The 11037-nt window shown below is 49.0% G+C and overlaps 1 long non-coding RNA gene across 1 annotated transcript; it reads right to left on the reverse strand.

The window, feature by feature from the left end:
- Positions 1-268: 268 nt before the first annotated feature.
- On the reverse strand, positions 269-1296 carry LOC123410481. The gene is made up of 2 exons (XR_006613045.1): positions 1215-1296; positions 269-470 (listed from the first exon to the last, which is right to left on the reverse strand). It is a non-coding gene; the product is annotated as an uncharacterized LOC123410481 (long non-coding RNA).
- Between the last annotated feature and the right edge of the window lie 9741 nt (positions 1297-11037).

Here is an 11037-nt window from a genome sequence, read left to right on the forward strand (position 1 = left end):
AGTATGCCTCCTAGGTGCGCCATTAGTATGCCTCCCAGGTGTGCCATTAGTATAGCTCATGGTGCGCCACAGGTTATACTACCAGCTCTAAAAATATTCAATTATTATCCTCACACCCACAAGAAGGTTCAAGATAAACACATATTACACCAAATGAAAATATGTTTATAAACATGCACATACGTTGAACGCAAGTTGACAAACAAATTAACATAGAGGAAGCATAGTTTTGACCATCTTAACAATCATCTAGAGCACACAAGTCACAAAAAGATAAGGACTATTGGTTACTATGAGAGACTTCAGATGGTCCAGAACACACAAGTTTGTATCTACATGCACAAAGTGCAAGCTCCAAAACACTCGAAACACCAAATGGTCTACAAGACAATAAGGTCCATGATTACAGGTTGGTTGGTCCATAAACGCTGGAGAGTCATCATGTCCATGTGCATCAATAGGTTGAGTACCTGAAAACATTTTCCACAAATTTGTCAAGAAAGTGGAACCAGATGTAGGTGCAGTCATCATGACCTTCCACATAATTAAGGACAGAAACATCTATCTAAATAAATGACACGAATACAAAACAAAAGACAGATAAAATTAAGTTGGTGAGCTCAGGCTGCTTTGAAATATGATTCTTTAGAATAAATTAAGTTGTGTATAATTGTATATACCACCTCAAAAATGATGCCTTTAGTATAAACCATGGAAGCCAGATTTCATATGACATCGCTTCGGCCGACTTTGGCATTGTATTTTTTCCAAAATCACACTACTCTAAAATCACAGGATTATAATGATGATTTTAATCAACCACCAGATACACTTGTATCTGGGAGGAAATTTTTTCAGTCGGCAATTATTTTTTATCTACAAAATCAGAACTTAAACTTTGTTGTTGCTTCAATAAAAACTTGCACATTCAGTTTTAATTCGCGAAAGATGGGTTTCATCTCTCAGTTCTATTTCTAAAAGTGAATGGCACAACTAATCACAAACCTCCTACAATCTGACCAGTATATGATTTTCATCAACCACCAAATGAGTCATACTATGCTATCATATGCGTATTCTCAAGATACAGTAGCAGGTGAACAAATATTCAGTGTTAATGAGCGTGATATATCACAGAAATTGCCATTGCTTTTCTTGGCAAATGATTTGGACAAACATAAAGTAAAAATGAACAATGTGCAAGTTTCTCCTACCGGCATTCACCCCATTGGTATCCTCTGTGAGAATGAGATCAGGCGATGCATCAACATCACTATGCCCAATCACCGAGAACAAAATCTCTTCCTTCAGAAAAGTAACCAGGAGAAAAAGAACTAATGTTAACTAAGTAAATAAGCAACTCAGAGGACCTCGAAATATTCTTGTAAACTTAGTGCTTAGAACAAGATTCCATAAGGCCTACCAACGAAATGTCACGGTTAGTAACCAGAGTGTAATTTTCTTCTTCTCAATGTGTTTCTTTCAGCATATGCCAACTCTGAATAATTTAGAAGTAACAAGATTATCAAATTTGAGAATGTTCAAGAGAAAATGTGCAATACTTGCTAGGCAAACTCATAATTATGGATTATCAGGTGGAAAAAAACAATTCACATAGCTAAACAACTGTTTTGGTCGTTAGATAAACAACTTCAGATAATTCTTCAACTATCCAAGGTATATCCCAACAAGGACAAGTCCACGACAATTTCTGGGAGTGTACCATTTGTCGCGACGTGCACAGTAAGCGACGGGCGGGCAGCCGGGGTTCAGCCCAACAAGGACAAGTCCACGGCAGAGATTGCTGCCACGAAAAAGGTGCGGTTTTTTCTTGGATCTGGAATGCGTTTCCTGGGCAATATTATTACTACGGACCACTCCCTCCGTTCCTAAATATAAGTCTTTTTAAAGATGTTAGTAAGGGACTACATACGGAGCAAAACGAGTAAATCTATGCTGTAAAGTATGTCTATATACATCCGTATGTAGTCTTGTAGTGAAACCTCTAAAAAGACTTATATTTAGGAACGGAGGGAGTACTTGCTAGAATGTGTATGTTTGCTGGACCGACGTCATCTAGAAGAATCTGTCCCGACTCTGGAAGTGATTTCTGGCCATGGGATAAATGCACAAGCTACACTCCGTGTATCTGCATGCACCAACCTGTACAGTGGCGGCTATACGGGTCTTCCTATTAATTCGCATGGTGAATTTCTCAAGGTCCAATTAACCATTAACCCTGATGAGCTGCTTAAAGAACAATGCTTGGGGAAGGATTTCCTTGCCATCATTCAACATCTACAGCTGACCACGCATCACATTTTTCTTCTGTTACAGCAGCTGAGCAAGGGTACAGCTTCAGCAAAAGCAACCAGAGTCATCAATCTCTACTTGCTGTGCCAAACATAGATGTCCTCATCAGTAGCCTGCAAGAAGAATTCCCTTTAAGTGAATGTGGCCTAAGCAATCATTCAAGTATTACCTTGCAAATTATCTTGTCTGAAAAATCTAGAATTGACTCCAAACAAGTCTCCAAATTTATTACATCTAATAAACAAAAAGACAAGTGGTCAGACTAACTTGCTTAAACTTGTACGTCTGTACTATAGCCTGCTCCCTGCTGGACGCTGGATAGTGCAAGAAGAAAATTGTGTATGTGAGAGCACTAATAGATGGATTCAGTTCGACTAGACACGGTAAATGCAGCAGTAGCAACAAGCATCATTGAGTAACGGGAGAGAGGTGGGTTTCCGGCCGGCTGTACGCACCTCCGTGGGGGAGCTCAGGGCCAGCGTGATGGAGAGGTCCGTCCGGTCCGATGCCGGCCAGGGGTGGCGGATCTCGACGGCCGCACCGACGGCCGGGGCGGAGGCAACAGGGGCGGTGCGGCGGGGTAGAACAGGGATGGCGGTGGCGTCCACGCGCGGCGATGGTGCCGCTGGCGCGGGCGTGGACGACCATCTTGAGGAGCTCGTGTGCGTCGCCCGGCGTCGCCATCCTCCCGCGTGGCGGCGGGTGGGGACGAGGCGGCCACTCGTTGGCGGGCTCGACAGGGCGCCGATCGAGGCTGCTGTGGGGCGCCGGTCGAGGCTGCGGTGGGGCGTCGGCCGAGCGGGTGGGGGGAGCCGGTAGAGGGTGGGTGGGGCGCCGGTGGAGCAGCCTCTGTTCAGGGCGCCGCTGAGATCTGGGGAGGCTGCGGGAGGGAGAGGGCACGGGATAGCGCGCGGTCGATTTGGGCAAAAAATCATTCACGCGCGGTCGATTTGGGGAAAGCCCGCCTGATATTTCGGCTATGTCCCGCGTTTTTTTGCAAAACTACTAATGGGCACCACCAGTTGGTGCGCCATTAGTAACCCTGGTTACTAATGGTGCACAAGCTGGTGGTGCGTCATTAGTAGTTTTGCAAAAAAAAATGGGGAACACTACGCATCCGTCGGGTGATTTCTAAAAATTATCCGTCACCTAGCTAGCCGTCGGATGCCGATCTAACGCCCTGCATCCCCGCCGCATGGTTCTGAAACGACGCTCGAGTTGCGGAAACTTTCGCTTTGTTGCAAGAAATAAACTTTGGATCTGTCAATTCCCGAAACAACGGTCGAGTTTCAGAAACAATTTGCTTGTTGCAGGATTTTTTCCTTCGTTTTTGCGGGAGAATTTTTTGCAACAAAGATCATGTTTCAGGAATTTTTGCAACAAAGGTCAAGTTGCAGAACCACTACTAGCAAGCAGGGAAACTCTTGGCGGCGGGGCGGGGCAGCCGACGAGCTCTAGGTGGCGGGGCGGGGCGGCCGGTGAGCTCTAAGCGGCGGGGCGGGGCGGCCGGCGAGCTCTACGCGGCGGGGCGGCCGGCGAGCTCTTCCCGTGGAGGCGGCCGGCGAGCTCTAGGCGGCGAGGCGGCCGGCGGCGGGGCGGCCGGCGAGCTCTTCCCGTGGAGGCGGCCGGCGAGCTCTAGGGGGCGAGGCTGCCGGCGGCGGGGCGGCTGGCGAGCTCTTCCCGTGGAAGCCGTCGTCGCCATGCCTGGATTCCTCATTCTGCAACTACTCCTAAGTTGCAGGAACAACATCCTGAAACAATGGAGTTGTTTCAGGAAACGGCTCGTCCCGCCCGGCCACGTGGCGAACAAAGGAGATGGTGGACGCGAAAAGAAAAATCCGTCGGTTGAAAGGTAACATTTCCAAAAAAAAATATAGTAGTGGCACACTGGGTTCCCCGCCGCGCCCTCCGGGATGGTGGCCCTGGACGACAACATCCGCCACAGCATCTCCTCCTAGGTCGCCGTCTCCGCCTTGCTGGCCATCTCCCCCTCCCCTTCCTCCGGCGCAAAGGCGCAATCGGCCGAACACCTGTCGGGCAAGGGCGCAATGCAGCAAGACTCGGAAAAGCTCTAACCTTTGGTGGGGAATTCCTCGGCTTTGCAGTCGTGGTCGCCGCCGCCGCTGCCTATCCGTCCTGGCTTGCACGGACGACGGTCAAGGCCTTGCGCTCCCCGCCCCGCCAACCACCGCCACACATCGCCAAGCGGGACCATCGCCGGTCAACCGGAGACGCGGGGAGGGAGGGGAGGAAAGAGCGAGAGAAAGCCGGGGCGTGGACAAGCGGGATCTCTCCGGGGCGTGGGCGAGCGAGGCGGGATCTCGGTTGGATTTGGGAGAGGAGAGGCAAGGGCAGAGGCAGAGAGCAGTGCAGGTTAGCAATGGCGCACCCCCGAGCGGTGCACCATTAGATTTTTTTTTGATAGCAATGGCGCATCTCCCTGCAGTGCGCCATTAGTAATCTTTTTTTATATAGCAATGGCGCATCCCTACGCCATTAGTAATATTTTTCTTGGGTGGCAATGGCGCACCCTAGAGAGGTGCGCCATTAGTAATATTTTTTTTTGGATAGCAATGGCGCTCGGGGGGGAGGGAGGGGGTGGGTGGTGCGATCGACCGATTACTGGGCATCTACACATTTAGAGTAGTTTAGCATTGCACATCCTAATAGAATGAAAATATCACCTGTTTTGTGTTCCACGTGAAAAGTGATTCCAAATTTGCAGATAGACAGAAGGTCAAGGTCACCTATCAGATTTGTTTTCAGAAATTTGTCAGTGGTGCTACAATAGAAGTACTCCCTGCGTTCGTTGTGAAATAGGGCGGCGTAAAAGCACAAACCTTGTCGTTCCCATTGATCTGTTTGTGGAATCGATTTATCTTTGTTACCTACGGGAGCACAAGAGAATCAATAATCAGGCTTTACTACATGTATAAAACAGGAACAAGCAGGGGGGTTGAAATCGTGCGTTCCACAACAACGAGAAAATGATGTCTGATAAAGCAACAGACTTTCCGGTGACCGCAAGGAACAAGCCATGGAATCTGAACCCAACTTTCATACAACTCGTAAGAGCCTAAACACTTGTACTAGTATAGAATACTAGGTAAACGAATATCCTGGTACAATGAACCTGTCCTGCCAAGATGCATCTGGGCAGATCGGTGATTTCACGGACAGAGAACCGGCCAGATCCCCAAAAGCTTACCCCCACCGGCGACGTCGAGCCACGAACCCTACTACTGGGCTCCTCGTAGGATCGCGAAATTCTGACGTTACTACTAGCGACACCACCTCCATGAATCGCGTGACAGATTCATGCGAGCGCTCGCGGTTCAGAGGGCTCAACTGCAGAAGACCGCTCTAGAGAGAGGCCAGGAGAGGGGAGGGGATGACGGCATACGTACGTGGGCTTGGGCCTCGACGGAGGGGACGTGGAAGGCATCTAGCGCGGAGGCGGCGGCGTAGGCGGCGACGAGGAGGAGCGGCGTCTCCGTGGACGAGGGCGAGGCCAGAGGATAGGCGAGGGTGGGGGAGGGGGTGGGCGGTGTCTTCGTGGACGAGGGTGGGGGAGGGGGTGGGTGGTGCGCTCGGGTGGGAGGGAGGGGGCGGGTGGTGCGCTCGGCCGATTCTGTTCGGGGGAACCAAGCGAGGAGACACGGGAGGGTGCGGGTGGTCGGCGGCGGCGGTGGAGCGGGGGAGGGTGCGGGGGGTCGTCGGCGGCGGCGGTTGAGCGGGGGAGGGTTCAGGGGGTCGGCGGCGGCGGTGGAGCGGGGGAGGGTGCGGGGCGTCGGCGGCGGTGGTGGAGCGGGGGAGGATGCGGGGTGTCATGGGTGGCGGTGGAGCGGGGGAGGGTGCGGGGGTCGTCGGTGGCGGTGGAGCTGGCCGGGGAGGGCGCGGGGGGTCGTCGGCGGCGGTGGAGCGGGGGAGGGTGTGGGGGGTCGGCGGTGGCGGTGGAGCGGGGGAGGGTGCGGGGGGTCGTCGGTGGCGGTGGAGCGGGTCGGGGAGGGTGCGGGGGGTCGGCGGTGGCGGTGGAGCGGGGGAGGGTGCGGTGGGTGCTCGACGGCGGTGGAGCGGGGGAGGGTGCGGGGGGACACTATTGGGACACTATGATGCAAATGAGGTGAGGAGGAGGAGGCACCCGAGACAAGCTTGGAGGAGGAGGTGGAGAGAATGAAAGTGGGGAAAGTGAGTGTGGTAGGTGGTTGTCCAAAATATCTAGCTCGTCCCAAGTTACTAATGGCGCACCATCTACATATGCGCCATTAGTAACCCTGGTTACTAATGGCACACCTTCTGTGGTGCGCCATTAGTAGTTCTGAAAAAAAATATAGTAGTGGCGCACCACCAACAGATGCGCCATTAGTAACACTGGTTACTAATGGCGCACTAGGTGTGGTGCGCCATTAGTAGTTTGCGAAAAAAACAAAAAAAAATATAGTAGTGGCGCACTACCAACAGGTGCGCCATTAGTAACCCTGGTTACTAATGGCGCACCAGCTGCTGGTGCGCCATTAGTAGTTTTGCAAAAGAAAAAAAAATAGTAGTGGCGCAACGAGTGTGTGGTGCGCCATTAGTGTCCATCACACTAATGGCACACGTGCACATGGTGCGCCACTACTATATAGTAGTGGCGCACTGCTTGTGTGGTGCGCCATTAGTATCTATATCATCTATAGCCCTTTTCCTAGTAGTGTAAGACTTGCTGAGTACCTTCGTACTCACTGTTGCTTATTTACATTTTTGCATAATAGACGCCGCTCTCTCTACGTTATCTCTTGACGTTAACATCGATGGTTTAGTTTGGGAACCCAGACAGTGACCTGGCTCCTATGGTAGGGTCGTTGTAGCTTTTAGGCTCTTCCAACCGCTTTTAGTATATGTCTGTACCCAGACATGTAACTTCCGCTAGATGCTTGTATGCTCTGAATTTGGGTCATGTGACCCCTTCTGTTTGTAACATTAAACTATGTTGATTCTTCGGAGTCTATTAAATAAAGGATGTGTTGTAGAGTTATGTTGTGATGCCATGTTGTATCTACACATATCGTGCATATTGTGTGTATGCTTGCAATGCATTGATATGTGTGGGATTCGACACCTAGTTGTGTGCCTTGAGTAGTACTCCATACCGGGAAATGCCTCTTTGTGCTTCCACCGAGCCTTGGTAGTTTGCTAGTGCTCCGGACACATTGATTGACCGGCATGTATCGTTCTTGGTGGCTGTGTCTGTCCCCTCGGGGAAATGTCACGCGGTGTAATGGAGTCCCTGTAGCTTGCTACGACTCGTCTACACTCGCTGATGACCGACACCTGCCTTGCTGGGTTATGTATGCCTGTCCCTGTACGGACGTGCCACTTGGGTTCATAACTAGCCATGTCGACCCAGGTTCTTTGACATATGATTGCTGGCAACATAGTCATATACGTGAGCCAAAAGACGCAATTGGTCCCGGCCAAGGTAAGGTGGCAACCGGGGTGATTACCGTGCGTGAGGTCACAAAGTGATATGATGTGTACATGCTGGAGTTGTATGGCTTGGGATCGGGGTCCCGACAGCATTGGTATCAGAGCTTGACTGCTTGTAGGATTACCAAGCCAAAATGGTCGATGTTGAGTCTAGAAAATCTATAGTTACATAAGGGAATTGATTGTGGAAGGGAACGTAAGGCTCTTTTACTCTTTCCTCCAGTCACTCTATTCTGAGTCACCTTTTCTTTTCTACGGGGATTAAGGACTAGGTTTTCTTATCTGTCTACTAGGAGGACGAGTTACTGAACCATGGACTTATAGGATGGTTTTTGTGTGTCATTCCTGCTTTCACCAGAATTGTGAGAAGAGATGCCTTTGTTCTTGCTGCACATCGAATCCATAATATTGAGTAGTTATGTTGCCCAGATCTCTTGAAGGATGCCGCATATTTCATGCCTATACAGCCGTTATGTTGTCCGATTTTCTCTAGGATTGTGGTGTTTAGTGTTCTTTGTCTCTGAACCCTGGATTGTTTCAACAGGATGTTGCGAGTAACCCGGAGTTCTGCTGGCCATGATCAGAACCATGGAGATGGTAGGGATGGAGAAGATTCTCTTAATCCTCCTTTGTTGACAGAGGTTATGCTAGAAATTGAGAGGAACAAGCATGCCACCAACCGTCTGTTGGAGCACATTGACCGGAATACAACCTATCAGTGCAATGAGCTAGTATCCATCAGAGACTTCATCAAATTGAATGCACCCACCTTCCATCATTCCATTGAGCCACTAGATGCAGATGATTGGCTCCGAAGTATCAATAACAAGCTGCGTTATGCAAACGTGGCTGAAGGAGACAAGGTTACCTATGCCACATATCACCTCGAAGGTTCTGCTAGTCTATGGTGGGAGAACTTTGAGGCTATGCGTCCTTCGAGCCAAGTTACTTCATGGAAGGAGTTCCGTGAATCTTTTCTTGAACATCATATTCCGTAGGCCCTGATAGATCGTAAGCAAGAAGAGTTTTGTAGTTTGACTCAAGACAAGTTGTATGTAAATGCTTATAGTCGAGAATTTGGACGCCTTGCGCGTTATGCACCAGAAAAAGTATACACGGATGCCAAGAAGCAAGCTAGGTTCAGGAAAGGTCTTAACCCAAAGCTTCGTCATGATCTCAGTTTGCATGAGTTCATCAGTTTTGAGGTCCTTGTGAACAAAGCCATCCAAGTAGAAACAAGCAGAATGACCTACGAGGAATCTCGCAAGCACAATCGCAATGTTGGATCATCTTCAACTTCTATATCCCAGAAGCGTAGGGTATGGATCCCGAATGCTGTTTTCACTCCGAGAAATGTACCAAGGCCAACCTATGTGGCGCCTCGTCTGCCGATGCCAAGTGTCCCCCAGGATAATCTCGTCAATGAAGCGGTCAACCCAGACCCCCGTCCTATTTTTGGATCATGCTTCAAGTGTAGCAAGCTAGAGCACTATTCAAGGGATTGTCCTTTGCATGGTTTTGTTCCACCTCCTTCAGGAATGGGTGTTGTTCGTTGCAAGCCACCAACCAAGAAGTCCAAGGAAAAGTCAGTTGCTCTAACTCGGGTATGTGTGCACCATGTATCTGCAGAAGAAGTTCAAGATGATGATGATGTCGTGCTTAAGATGCTCCTTGTTAATTCTCATCCAGCTTTAGTTCTTTTTTACTCTGGAGCATCTCATTCCTTCATCTCCGAACGTTATGCCTCCTTGCATAACATTGCTTTCGTAGATATGCCCACCCCATTAGTAAATCAGGCTCCAGGTTCCAAATGGAAAACTAATGAAGTAAGTAATGGAAACCAAATCCTTATTGATGGTCTAGTATTCCTTGCTTCCTTGATACCTCTCATGACTTCAGACATCAATATCATTTTGGGGATGGACTGGTTGACAGCTCATCATGCCAAAATTGATTGTTTCACTAGATCTGTTCAGCTCACCCATACATCTGGCCAGTTAGTAAATGTCTCATGTAGTATTTCAACACGCCAGATATATGCCCTCAATGCCAATCCTCTTCCATACCTTGAAAACATCCCAGTAGTCCGTGATTTTCCGGATGTCTTCCCAGAGGAACTACCAGGTGTCCCACCTGACAGAGAAGTAGAGTTTGTCATAGAACTTGTCCCAGGAACTGATCCAATTGCTAGAAGACCCTATAAGATGTCTCCTCAAGAATTAGCTGAGCTTAAAACCCAACTTGATCAATCCTTGAAGAAAGGTTTCATCCATCCTAGCTCTTCCCCTTGGGCTTGCCCTGTCCTCTTCGTCAAGAAGAAGGATGGTATGGAACGGATGGTTGTAGATTACCGACCGGTTAATCCGGTCACGATAAAGAACAAATATCCGCTCCCGAGGATCAACGATCTGTATGATCAGCTCGCTGGATCTGCAGTCTTTTCAAAGATGGATTTGAGATTAGGTTATCATCAAATCAAAATTAGGAATGTGGACATTCCTAAGACGGCCTTTGTCACTCGTTATGGCCAATACGAGTACACCGTCATGTCCTTCGGTCTAACCAATGTCCCAGCCACTTTCTCCCGCTTAATGAATTCGATCTTCATGGAGTACTTGGATAAATTCGTCGTGGTTTACCTCAATGATATTCTGATTTACTCGAAGAACGAAGAAGAACATGCTGAGCATCTTAGGCTTGTATTGATGAAACTTCGAGAGCACCGCCTTTACGCCAAATTCTCGAAGTGTGAATTCTGGTTACCAGAAGTGACCTATCTAGGCCACGTAATCTCGGCAAAAGGTATTGTTGTCAATCCCGAGAGAGTTCAGGCCGTTCTTGATTGGACTCCACTTGAATCGGTGAAGCAAGTTAGGAGTTTCCTTGGCTTAGCAAGCTATTGCCGCCGCTTTGTCGAGAATTTCTCCAAAATTGCCAAACCTCTAACTGAACTTCTCAAGAAAGATAAGAAGTTCGAATGGACCCCATGGTGCCAGGAAAGTTTTCAGGAGTTGAAAAGACGACTGACTACTGCCCCGGTACTTGTGCCCCCAGATTTCACAAAGGACTTTATTATCTACTGTGATGCCTCATGGCAAGGACTTGGATGCATTCTTATGCAAGATCGTCATGTGATTGCATACGCATCTCGACAGTTGCGTCCACATGAGGAGAATTATCCAACACGTGATCTGGAACTTGCCGATGTAGTCTATGCACTGTTAACCTGGTGACATTACCTCCTGGGTAATCGTT

This window comes from Hordeum vulgare, chromosome 7H (assembly GCF_904849725.1).
Source record: "Hordeum vulgare subsp. vulgare chromosome 7H, MorexV3_pseudomolecules_assembly, whole genome shotgun sequence".
Classification (NCBI taxonomy): domain Eukaryota; kingdom Viridiplantae; phylum Streptophyta; class Magnoliopsida; order Poales; family Poaceae; genus Hordeum; species Hordeum vulgare.